Below are 13,575 nucleotides of genomic sequence, written 5' to 3'. Positions count from 1 at the left end.
AATACAAATTTCTCTCGATCCTAGTGTTTGTCACGGTGTACACGGTCCACTTTTCTGACGATTTAACAAATTTACGTAGTTTTACGTTTTTGGCAGGGTCCCTTCTTCAAAATAAGAGAGTGAAGAGACACTCGCCACCTCTCTCTGTACAGTTTAAATTTTATTCTGTACGTCATCATATTTTAATTGTGTATGTATCTTATTCTCTGAGGCAAAGACTGGAGACCAGGCTCAGAACAAGCCTAAACAAACGTGGAAATATGCCCGAATACCATACACGGTCTGGCCGATGTACTAGATTAAAAGTCCACTGGCCGGATTTAACCCAGGTCAGGATCACCCCCCTGTCTCTCAAGCTAGCACACTGAGTCTTGAATAATACGAGAAAGTCGATGATAACAGTAATCATAATTATAATATTCCAGTCCTAAGACGCACTGGTGTATAAACTTCAGGACGACGGTAACATTCGCATCATGTGTCACTGCTAAATAACATACCATATGTGATCAAAAGTATCCGGATACCAGGCTGAAAATGACAAGTTCGTCGGACCCTCCATCGGTGATGCAGGAATTCAGTATGGTGATGGCCCACCTTCAGCCTTGATGACAGCTTGCACTCTCCCAGGCATGGGTTCAATGAGGTGCTGGAAGGTTTGTTGGGGAGTGGCAACCCATTCTTCACGGAGTGCTGCACTGAGGAGAGGTATCGCTGTCGGTCGGTGAGTCCTGGCACGAAGCCGGCGTTCCAAAACATCTCAAAGGTGTTCTGTAGGATTCAGGTCTGGACTCTGTGCAGGCCAGTCCATTATAGGGATGTTATTGTCGAGTAACCACTCCGCCACAAGCCGTGCATCACGAACAGGTGTTCGATCGTGTTGAAAGATGCAATCGCCATCCCCGAATTGCTCTTCAACAGTGGGAAGCAATAAGGTGCTTAAAACATCAGTGTAGGCCAGTGTTGTGATAGTGCCACGCAAAAAAAACAAGGGGTGAACATCATACCACCACCGCCTCCGAATTTTACTTTTGGCACTACAAACGCTGACAGATGACGTTCACCGGGCATTCGCCATACCCACACCCTGCCATCAGATCGCCACATTATATACCGTGTTTCATCACTCCACACAACGTTTTTCCACTGTTAAATCGTCCAATGTTTACGCTTCTTACACCAAGCGGGGTGTCGTTTGGCATTTACCGGCGTGATGTGTGGCTTATGAGTAGTCGTTTGACCATGAGATCCACGTTTTATCACCTCCCACCTAACTGTCGCTTACTTGCAGTGGATCCTAATGCAGTTTGGAATTCATGTGTGATGGTCTGGATAGATGTCTGCCTGCTACACATTACGACCCTTTTCAACTGTCAGCGGTCTCTGTCAGTCAACAGACGAGGTCGGCATATACGCTTTTGTGCTGTACGTGTCCCTTCGTGTTTCCACTTCACTATCACGTCAGAAACAGTGGCTCTAGGAATGTTTAGGAGTGTGGAAATCTCGCGTACACACCTATGACACAAGTGACACCCAATCACCTGTCCACGTCCAAAGTTCGGGAGTTCCGCGGAGCGCCCCATTCTGCTCTCTCACGATGTTTAATGTCTACTAAGGTTGCTGATATGGAGTACCTGGCTGTAGATGGCAGCATAATGCGCTTAATATGAAAAACGTATGTTTTTTGGGGGGTGTCCGGATACCTTAGATCACATAGTGTAGTTCGTAAAAGTCAGAGCATACATAGAAAGTATGATATTACAGTGCCTGCGTTATTCAGAAGCACGGAGCAGTGTTCCTTCAGACATGTATGCGGGCATGAAGGATCACTGCATCTTACGTCTGAACAACGCAGACACTCCAATGTCGTGTTTATCCTCCGCGCCATCTGGCAGGCGCCTATCAATTAAACTATCTCTCCGGTACGGGAATACACATAATGGACGTACGAGTGCATATTATAGACATATGGTGGCGACATATGGAAGTTAGAATCTGGCTGTGAGGCGTGCTTGGACATCCTAAAGGTAAGGACCGCGATAGGCGGGAAAACCGGGTTCAAGTCCCGGACAAGCACAAATTTTCATAGTCGCCATTGAATTATGCGACTAATGGTCGTCCGTATACCGAAAGATCTGCTAAAGTATTGTAAAGAAGGTAATTGAAGAAATACGCAGTGAATCTTTCAGTCAAAGAGGATGATTACAAGTCACCACGATTTATGTAAGCCCCTGGACGTTACAATTGGGGTGACATGGTTCTCAATAAGATGTTTTATTACCATGGACGGAAATGCATATTCTGCAACTTGGTACCATGCTCGTCACAATATTAGTAAGGAGTTCTTGTGCTACGGCGTTCAAGTCCTCCACCAGCGCCGCTGAAAACTGCTGGTGCACGTGGTCGTGCTGCAATACGGACTCCCAAGGCGCTACACACGTCTGCCCGACACGATTTAAGTCGGGAGAACGCTCAGGCCAGTCCATCACCAAATAACCTCTCGTTCAACGAGTTCCTCCACCTGCATTGTTTGGTGCGATGGAAATCCACTACTGTAGAGTTACACTATTGATGAAAAACCGCTGGAAATAGTATGTACCGTAAAATATCTAGCAGTAACTACTCAGAGCGACCTTAAGTGAAATAACCACATAAAACAAATTGTGGGAAAAATCAGATGCCAGTCTCAGACTCATACGAAGAGTTTTAAGGAAATCCACGAAAGAAGTGGCTTACGAGGCGCTTGTTCCAGCGATTCTTGAGTATTGTTCATCTATTGGGGATCCGTACCAGGTAGGACTGGTACAAGAGATAGAGAAGATCCAACTAAGAGCGGCGCGTTTCGTCACGGAATCGTTCAGCTGGTGCGAGAGCATTACGAAGATTCTCAACAAACTCCATTGGCAGATCTTACAAGAAAGTCGTTGTGCATCGCGGAGGGATTTACCGTTGAAGTTTCGAGAGAGTAGTTTCAGGGAAGAGTCGGACAACACGTTACCTCCCTTCACATACGTCTCGAGTAATGACCACGAGGAGAAATTTCGAGTAATTAGTACAAAGGCTTACCGATAATCATTCTTCCCACGCGTTATTCGCGAGTGGAATAAGGTTGCAGGACTCAGTTAGTGGTACGAAAAGTACCCTCCGCCATCCACCATTAGGTGGTTTGCGGAGTACGACACAGAAGTAAAAGTAATACTTGAATATGAAGTCAGGAGCGAATGAACCACTGGAAAGACGCATATCCGGAAGGTGTATGGTCTCATAATAAAGTTGCTCGGTGAGCGTACCGCGTTCAACAACTTGGAGGTCAGCATGCCCATGTAACATTATGCCTGCCCACACCACAAAACCTGGACCACCAAGCCGATAATGTTCCACAATGCTGGACGTAAATTCACATGCTGAGAGGGGGGAACAAGTAATGCAACCCGGAACATTGTCGAACACGATCGTTTTAGTGATCCAGGTGTTATGGTATGAGGAGGCACAATGCTGCATTGACCTCCAAATCTTATTACACGCTACACTCACTGGTTAATGCAAGGGCGTAGCCAGGATTATGTAAAAAGGAGAGGGAGTGGTCCGATTTGTTAAAGAGGACCTTAAAAATGCTCATGTTTGTCATTTATAGTGAAAATACACAAGTCACTCTTTGTAGAACATTTCACTTGAAGATAGTGTCAACCTTCTTCAGAAAATTACCAAGAAAGGCAAAAATATGGATCTCTCCGAATAAACGCTAGGAGAGCTCCAGTTAGATCACGTGGCTATTTCTAAATGCAATTTTAAAGAAAGCATGAATGTAAAAGTACCAAGAAACAAGGAATTTGATTCTGATCATTACCTGAGTAAAATTGAAATGAAACTTCTCCCCAGTAAAAATCAAAAGAGACAGCAAAAATTAATTGAATACAATACAGACAGGCTCAAAATCACCAAGCAGGTAATAACAAATTTTCAGGAAGAAATTAATGGAACTAAATCTGGGAAATGGGAAGAAGTATCGAAAGAAATCAACAGGGCAGCGAAAAATGATGAAGAAAGTCTGGTGGAATGGGATCTGTGAAGAAGCAATTACTGAAAGAACAGAATAGTGGAAGAAATGAAAATATTCTGGGAAGCCTGAACACTGTGATGAATTTAGAATGCAAAGGAAAGAAAGAGCAAGAATAGTAAAGAGTGCTAAAATATCTTTTGGGAAATCACAACTTCTTGACATATAAAACAACTTTGTAAAAATACCTCCTGGAATTTCTATCAGATGTTTAAAAATCATATAAAGCGCTACCAAGCTCCAAGTATTTGTTTCACAGATGAAATAGGTGAAGTAGGCCTATGCAACAGCCAGAATTGTGAGAGAGTAAGAAAGCATTTTGAAAAATTAATGAACTGTGAAGAACCAAACTGTAAGCTAGAATTTCCATGTCTCCATGAAAATAAAGAAGCAGATCCACCACCTACAACTTAAGAAATTAGAAAAGCAGTAAGTACTGTGAACAACAACAAAGCTGGTAGAGAAGACTCTATTATGAATGAACTTATTAAATATTATCAACCAAAAATTATAAATAACCTTCAGCTCATATTTGAAGAAATATTTGAAACTCAAAACGTACAAGAACAATGGAAAGTGGCTCTCATCCATCGCTTGCACAAGAAAGCTGATATGCAAAATGTAAATAACTGCAAAGATATATCTTTGTTGCCAGTGAGTTAGAAAATATTTTCAACAATGCTAGTAAACAAGGTAGAAGCAACACTTTATAGCTACTTGGGAAAATATCAGAATGGATTTATAAAGGGCAGATATTGCTCAGAACAGATTTTCAACCTAAAATCTACAATTCGTCACATACTTGCAAACTCCAAAGATATAGCTGTAGCACTGATAGAGTTTAAAAAGTCATTTGACTCGGTTGACAGCGAAACAATAGATAAAGTGATCAGAGAATTAGGTATCAAATTTAAATTAGCAAACCTTATTCACGAAACCCTCAGAGGCAGCAAACCCTAAGTAAAGTTTCAGGGTGAAATATCGAAGGTATTCAACATGAAAACAGGTGTAAGGCCAGGTGATGACCTGTCTTCACTCTTCTTTAACTGCATACTAGAGAAAATAGTAAGAGAATGCAAACAAAAACTAAAAGAACAGAATCTATCACCAGTCAGACTGGGAACTAAAATCAAAGGTATTGAAATTCACTGTTTAACATTTGCAGATGATTTTGCCATTCTTTCTGAAAATGCTGGAATACAAATCAATCTCTTAGAAGAAATAGCCAACAAATCAGGTTTAAAAATATCTGTAGAAAAAAATAATGTATGACAAATATAAAAAATGCTCTAGAATCCCTAGCAACAGATATTGGCCAGTTAAAGAGGGTAAATAAATTTAAATATTTGTAAGAAATTATCCAAGAAAATGGCTTAGAAAATTTCGCTGTAGAAGAAAGAGAACATAAAATGACTAGGAATGCCTACACCAAAATGTGTCTGTCTAAAAATTTGAAGGTACAGTAGTAAAACCAGAATGTCTTTATGCAAGTGAATGTTTAGTACTGAACAACAAATTACACAAACTTGAAGTCCTAGAAAGAAAAATCATTCAAAAAATACCTGGGCCACCAAAAAATACAGAGGTATGGAGAATAAGAAGTAATGAAGAAATTTTTCGCAACATAGAAAATATAAATGAAATACTATGAAAGATGTGACTGCTATTTTTGACACTTATACAGAATGAACAGCAATAGGATAACGAAACAGATTTAGAAATATCTGTAGGGCAAGAAATCAATAATAGCCTGGATTCAAGAAGTCAGGAAATATTTGGAAAGAAACAACATAAATGAGAGAGATGGAAGAGAAAGAGAGATTTTCAAGAGGAAAGTGTTAAAAATGGAAGGATTCCAAGGCAGGAGGGAGAAGAAGACGGGGTCAAAACGGTTCGCAGAAAGAATAATGATACATAGTGAAAAGATGAAAGAATACTGGAGGAAAAAGAACAACAAAGAAGGAAGCATTAAAATTCGTGCGTGGTCCTTAGATCACCGAAACGAAGAAAGAAAGAAAACAAGAAAATATACTTATTTATATATATGACTAAAAATTCAAATGCACAATCAAAAATATTTCATCATTTGGCAACATGACAACTTCACTCTACTGCCAAACGAATTATAATTCTGTGTTAATATATCGCCTGTTTGCTAACAGAACATAGAACTGTCTTCTAACATAAAGCTAACTATTGCAGAGCATAAGAATCGTGACTTTGCCTTGAATAACTGATGGAGTTAAACCGGTTCCAATCTGTTTTGAGTCAAATGTATCCGCAGTTCCGCAATTCAGTCTAAAAAAATTTTTAAATGTCTTTTAATTAATTACAATTCTTCTATTTCCTTAAGTGATGAAGAACTTTTTTACAAATTATCATATCAACAATCGATTTGATACTATAGGAAACAAATTCATTCATAAAACGGACTGATTTACGAAATACTATGAGCTACTGTTTTGGAATGTTAACAGTGAATCGTCCATTGATTTCGACTAGTCTTGTAACATAAGCAACCTCATAAATGAGTTTATATTTATCTGTGACAATATGGCTGTACAGTCTTTCATGCTAATTAGCTTCTCTATGATGTACAACATATGTTGCTGTTTGTGTGAAGTTTATTTATAAATACATTACAATTCTGATGGTTGGACTGAGCCAACTTTATACACAAATACATAGTACAAAATGACGATCGCTAGCCGCCTTCTAACGGTAATATCGCTTAACTACGCATACTGTCGAAATAATACGCAAATCAACTTTCAAATTGAATACTGTCTGCCCGAGAAAGGAATAAGTCTTACACAAATCAATATAAGTGCTATCCCAAGACTATCGAAATAATTATTTTTATGCAATTGTTTCCACAACTCATAAGCAGTACAGGTTGGAGATAATAATAGAACTCTTGAAAAAAAACTGCTAAACCAAAGAATATGAGGTAAAACAATCAATTTGAATAAATAAATTAAAGGAATATTTAATCCATAGATGTCACAAATATTATTGTGGAAATGTATTTTATATCAATTATCTTTACATGACAGCAGCATGTAAATTATAAACAGAGTTAAAATTGTTTAACAAAAATATTTTAATATAGCACACAGAAATGAAAATATTATTAGCTTACATATCACATACAATCAGATTAATAACTAAAGATTAGATACATCTACCAATTAAACAACCAATTGTTTTACATGAGAGGTAGACATCTTAGGTAATTAATTATTTAAAAATATGTTTGTTATAATTTAATTTTGCCACTAACTTTCTTAAATATCATTAAGTTTGTTTAGATGCACTTGTAAGTACCAAAGAACTATATTTTATAATGATAGTATAAGTCTTCCTTTTCCGTCCATTACTGTAACATTTAAGGCATCATCTTCTGTAAAATGATACGGATAGTGCACTGACATTGATATTTCTGAGCTCAAATAAGGCCAAAAATGTACAGTTGTTGTTCTTGGCTGAAGTACAGGAGGCAACAGTCGATAATGGTATCAAAATATCGATACTTCAAATCTATCTATGGTTCTGTCAATCCTTGATAGCACACATCCATTTCTCGTCGCATGACTGATAATCAAAATATCTTTCAAATCACAATACAGCAACTAGGTCGTGCGTAACTTCATTTACCTTATGGAGGGTGGAGTGGGGTCCGGACGCCCTGGACCCCGCCCCCCTTTGTCTATGTCCTTGGTCAGTGTCATTGCAACATCTTCCCCATTTGTGCAGTGGTGTAATCGGCGCTGACTTTATTTTTTTGCATGACAATGCCTACCAGATATAATAGCGCAGGTGGAGGAACTCTTGACTATAGAAAAAAAAATCCTTGGTTTATTGAACTCACTATATGGAGTAGACAGCTGACAACAACTGAAATCTGGGCAGAGGTTACACATAGACAGCCGCCACGAAACATCAGGAACGTGTTTATGGTTGTTAGGTTGATATCTTCAGTTGCCTTGCATTGTCTCAGCCTGACACAACATCACAGGTAACAGAGACTTACAATTTGCAAAGCCAGCGTCATAATGGACATTTGGTGGCATCCTGTGATGTTCAGTGGTGAGTCTCGCTTCTGCCTGTGGCAATCAGATGGACATCAACGTGTGCATAGATGACTTCCTTAAGGCAGCAGTTCTCAGGGCCCATACCTCTCCAATAACTGGTGTCATGGTATAGACAGCTACTGCATATGATAGTAAGAGTCATTTTGTTGAAGGTGTCCTGAAAGCTCGTCAGTATACGGCAGGAATAGTATACCCTGCTCTCATTTCCTTCATGACCAGTGTACCAAGTGGCATATTCAAGCAGGGTAATGCAGACCCCATGCCCACATACATACGCCTTGAGAAGGAATGTAAACGTCAGTAATTGTCCAACCAGTTCCCTTCATTACTCACACGCAGAGCATGTGTACGATGTGGTGGCAATAAGTGTTCTTTCATACAAAAATCAAGTCAGCAATATTTATTACCTCACCCAGCATATGTTTCAGGCATAGCAAGAATTTCCTCAATGTAACATTCGGGGGCTGTTTACTTCTATGATACAACAAACGGAAGAGTATGTTAGTGTCCATAGAAATCACACCATGTACTGATGTTCATGATGAACATCAGTTGCAAATAGAATGAGAGTTTATTAATTTAATATCCATAAAATGATGAATATCTCCACAACGTTTGACATGCTCTGGGTTGGTGCTTCATTTTACATTTCTGCCCAGCCTCAGGTGCCCTTGCAGTCTGACATTGAGACTTGTCCGAATGACCCAAAAAATCCGAAAATAACATGATTCAACCAGTGGGAGACCCACTTTGAGGCTTCTTTCAGGCTCTGTGAGGTGCTGATAACGCTGTCTTACAAGAATTAGCCACATCGCTGTGCTATTCAAGTAATTACTGAATATCTGACACTGTTTGTGCCCCTTATATACCCAACGATATGGGTTAACAGTAGAGGAGTAGTGTATTTTGCAATTACGAAAATGCTGATGTCAGCATCAGCATTCCTGGAATCGCTGACACCAACATCCGGTGCTCATCCAGTTGTGCTTGTTATATTTTGACGACAGCAGCATCAGCGTTCTGGAATTCTGGGATTATCACATTGGGTGCAACTGTGCTTGTTTTACTTCAATAACATGAGCATCAGAATTCCTGCAATTCTAATATCATCACATCCAGACAACTGCAACAAGGCCACTCATGTCACTGCAGTGTGAAGCCCCTGTACCTATCATATCCACTCTCCTTACCCATTATGCATAGAGGGAGCACTCCAATAAATATGAAAATGATTCTATTTAAACAGTTTACTGTGAATTGTGTCACTACGAATGTGCATCAATATCATCATGTTATCAGCCAAATGCGCTGGACCTCCAGAGTAATAACAGCCAATGATATGCTAATTCAGCTTCCAACCTATTGATCAATTTTAAGTTTTATAATTCGATTGTGTGGGAGCCATAATTTGCCATTTATTCTTTGTCTTGTATGAAATGCCATCAGTATCAATCAGCTGGGCAAAGAAGCCAGACAGTAAGTGTCTGTCAATTCCTTTAGCAATAACAGTATGGTTATTACTAGGAAAACCCACCGATTTGAGCACACAACACTATATTTCAACATGGTACAAGGACAACAGGTAACATTATACAACTAGCATGCAAGACTTAGAGATACTGCATATATATTTTACAAACATGCTGACCTATGGTGATAGATTAATGACATTATGAATTCTCTGTATGCACTATATGTATTTAATGCATTTATACTTATGTTTTGTTGTTATTGTTATAGACCCTGATCTAGCGATGTAGTAGGACATGGAATTGTTCTGTCACGAAGTATTGTCTCTGCAGTGGAAGCCACTGTTCACAGGGCGTCTTCCCAATACATCTGACCTGTTGTCATTCGTCTGTACAGCGTCACAGGTGCAGCACCAACTCTCTGCAAAGTTCCCTGCTGGACCAGGAAACAAAGATGTTCCACAACCTACAATTACCTGTACCACAGCAGTAGCCTTTTACTTCAAGACAACACAGTTTATTTGGACTGCCAAACGGTCAAGAGAAATATAGCATGACAATTAGTAACTATCACAGCACTGTCAATGACAAATGGATGATTTATATCAGTTAAAATAAATATGCCCTACAATTTTTTGTAAATTTTAACCCTATCAACAAATAACAGCACACACACTTGCAGTTTATAAAGTGCTAGCAGTTGACATTATAGCTGCAGAGTCTAGTAACTGTCAGTTGTACTAAGTTTTTAATTTGGGAGGAAATTGGTAGTATTGGTTGGACAATTGTCGATTGGTATGACACAAAAAATGTGTAAAGTGATAAAACTGGCTGTAAAATTGACAACGCCCTAGGACATCTAATCTGGAAATTTGTATACTTTATGTATAATTGGTAAGTTAGCGCCGTGGTGTCACACATAAGCCATATAAGATTACTCCACAAGTATGCCACATATGACACAATTACGCAACAATTTCACCTCATTTGCGCTGCACCTACACCTCAGCCACGCCACAAATATACATATATTGTATACATGCCATGGTAAGACAAGCCGACAGTATAAAATAATGACATCAAAGCACAGTCTGAAAATGTTAACTGAGTAGTGCCAAATTTGGAAACGTAAAATATGCTTAAAAATTTGGGATTTGATAGGATACCGAATCATAAAATCGTAAAATTAATATATTGCTACCCAGCATAAAGCTGACTCGTTGAGTTTCAGACAGATGCAACGAAAATACGAGTACATACACGCAAAACACTTTCACACAAGCATGGACACCTCATGCACACATGATCGCTATAATCTGAAGCTTCAAACTGCAGGTGTACCAGCCAAAAAAGAACTGGCGTATTTTAAATACATCCAGTCTTCCAGATGTTCCAGATGTGCATTTACATTTACAGAATATTTCATTGCTGCTCATTAACAACTGCTGAAATGTTGAAATTCGTATTCAGTGCAGTGATAGGTAGAGTTAAAAAATAGAGACGTGTTTGAAACTATTGTGTGTTTGATGTCAAAGCACAGACCGCAAAATGGTGGTAACTATAAGCATATAAACACTTTGACATTATTGACTTATTTCCTCAGTAGTCAAACTGCAGCACATTGTTAAATACCACACAGTAGATGTTCCTTACATTATTCGTCAATTGATACTACATGGAAGTTGCCGGCACAGAATACAGTGAAGCACATTGTAAACAGTTTGTTGGTCCTTACACAGGGAAAAATACATGATCCAGCTACAAGATTCTATTTTGATGTAAACTGGTAGGTCTCCATTCATTTGCTAAACAGCCGTTTCCATGCATAAGAATATTCTGAGAGAAGAAAACTCGATGACATTCACTATTACCTTAAGTTGTTTTATTACTACTGTTGCGTGATTTGTAAGGCACTCTCTATTTAGATTCCAGATACTGTGGTATTTTCTCATAATACGTACGAGCTGCAAGCAATGTATTATTTGGGATCGTAAGATATTTGGATACAGTCTAAAGTGGAATGATTCCATGAAACGAAAGGCGGCCCTTAAGGATGGGAGGACATTTACTGTACAGCACTCACACATACAAAATAGTGTAATTAGTTTGCAAGTACAACCATATTTCGAATGCACGACCAGAAAAACATGTGACCAGAAGTGTTACGATCCCAGTCTACACCTAGAGACTTTCGCTATTTGTTTGAATAATCACCATCAGTAAAAACTCGTTAGTCACTCTGATTATATAGCTATATTAAATGCCTCTGACAAGGGATCTAAAGCAACAACTTTTGGAGAATTAAATACATACAAGTTAATATCTGCATGTAGAGAAGAAGATATGTTCCAAAACTATGCACTGTATGCCTGTAGTTGTAATTATTTGAATGTGGCAATGGATTACACAAACTATCTAAACATCAATATAGACAGCTGTATTGTAGATATTCTCTTCGTGGAATGTTACGTTGCTCTGTTGGATGACTCTTTATTCATCGCCATAAGCAAATTATATTTCAAATTCACTATGGGATGTCTGTCCTGCACAAGACTGTCAGTTTTTTATGGAACATTCGTTAAAGGCTGGAACTAGTTTATGACTGGCTATTCCTTGTGGAATTTCCATGTAGAAATTTAAGTTTGCCAGCTATGTTATTGAAGTGGGATACTTGCTATAGAATCGAGACTGGAAAGGTGATGGTACTGGAAAACGTGATTATTATTTTCGGTTACTAAGGTTGGCAAAAGTACCATCTTGCCAGCGGTTCTCTTTGCTAGTTTTAAGAATACAGTTAAATTCTTGTAAGAATCGCTTCTCAGTGACAGTAACTCAGGGGAACACGAAGAATGGCTCTACATCTCTAGAAACCTGGCTGTCTTACTGGCAAAGACATAGAAACCAAAAGGATTCAGTGTGTCAAACTGACTTAATGTATAATCTCTTAAGAGTCTGTAAACTGGTCACGTCACCATATGCACTCGCAAGTATACCCAGAATAACTCGTCTTGTTCGATCCCATCTATGAGTATCACTTGCATAATCAGTTCTCGATTTTTGTGGTATGTTAAGCCCAAAATACGATATCTGTTCGATTTTGCTGTGGTGATGGTAAACTATCCCATTGTTTACATATACATGTGTCCAACCAACTATCAGACTGAAACACTAACTAATTCTGCACACATGTCGCAGATGCTTCTTGTTTAAAGTGGATTATGATGCAGAGCCATCACAACAGCATACTACAAACCACTATCAGGCATTCCATGTGTGCATCAAAGTCTTCCTGATTTGTGTAATAAACTTAGTTTGCATGTAAGTGCACCAATACTTACACTTAATTGGATTCTGCAGATCACTAAATTGGTACGTGAGCACACTGTGTAAGTTGCTTGCCGGCCACATCTGGTAGGCACATGCATCATAAGATAAGTGACATCTCTGTGTGTGCGTGTGTGTGTGTGTGTGTGTGTGTGTGTGTGTGTGTGTGTCATAGCCAGTGAGTTGAGACTGTCAGCAGATATAGCATCTCACGAAATGCACTCAGTATAAAGCTGACAGGCTGTGCAACATCCTGGCACTGTACAGCCTTTCTATGTTATTTTATAGCTATGTAGTGAAATGTTCTGTCAGATGTATGGATGCAGGATGAGCATTATTTCAGTATTCCGAAACCATGGGACATTATTAATTTACAAATGGCCACTTTACAGCATTCATAAACAGCAAGTAAATTGATATTTTGTTTTGATTTAGTAGAACACACCACCAATAACTAAATTCACACATGTGCATTCTACACCTGAATAGCACATGGGAAAAATAATTATAAAATGACATTTTCACTACCCATCTTGAAAGCTGGCAACAGTGGGTGGTCCAGGAGGTGGTATTGGCAGACGAGGTGATCGCCAATGCATGTCCTATTCATTTGGAATAGGTATCGCATGAC

The sequence above is a fragment of the Schistocerca americana genome, chromosome 1 (assembly GCF_021461395.2).
Source record: "Schistocerca americana isolate TAMUIC-IGC-003095 chromosome 1, iqSchAmer2.1, whole genome shotgun sequence".
In the NCBI taxonomy this organism is placed as follows: Eukaryota; Metazoa; Arthropoda; class Insecta; order Orthoptera; family Acrididae; genus Schistocerca; species Schistocerca americana.
Note: the sequence above shows the minus strand (reverse complement) of the source record.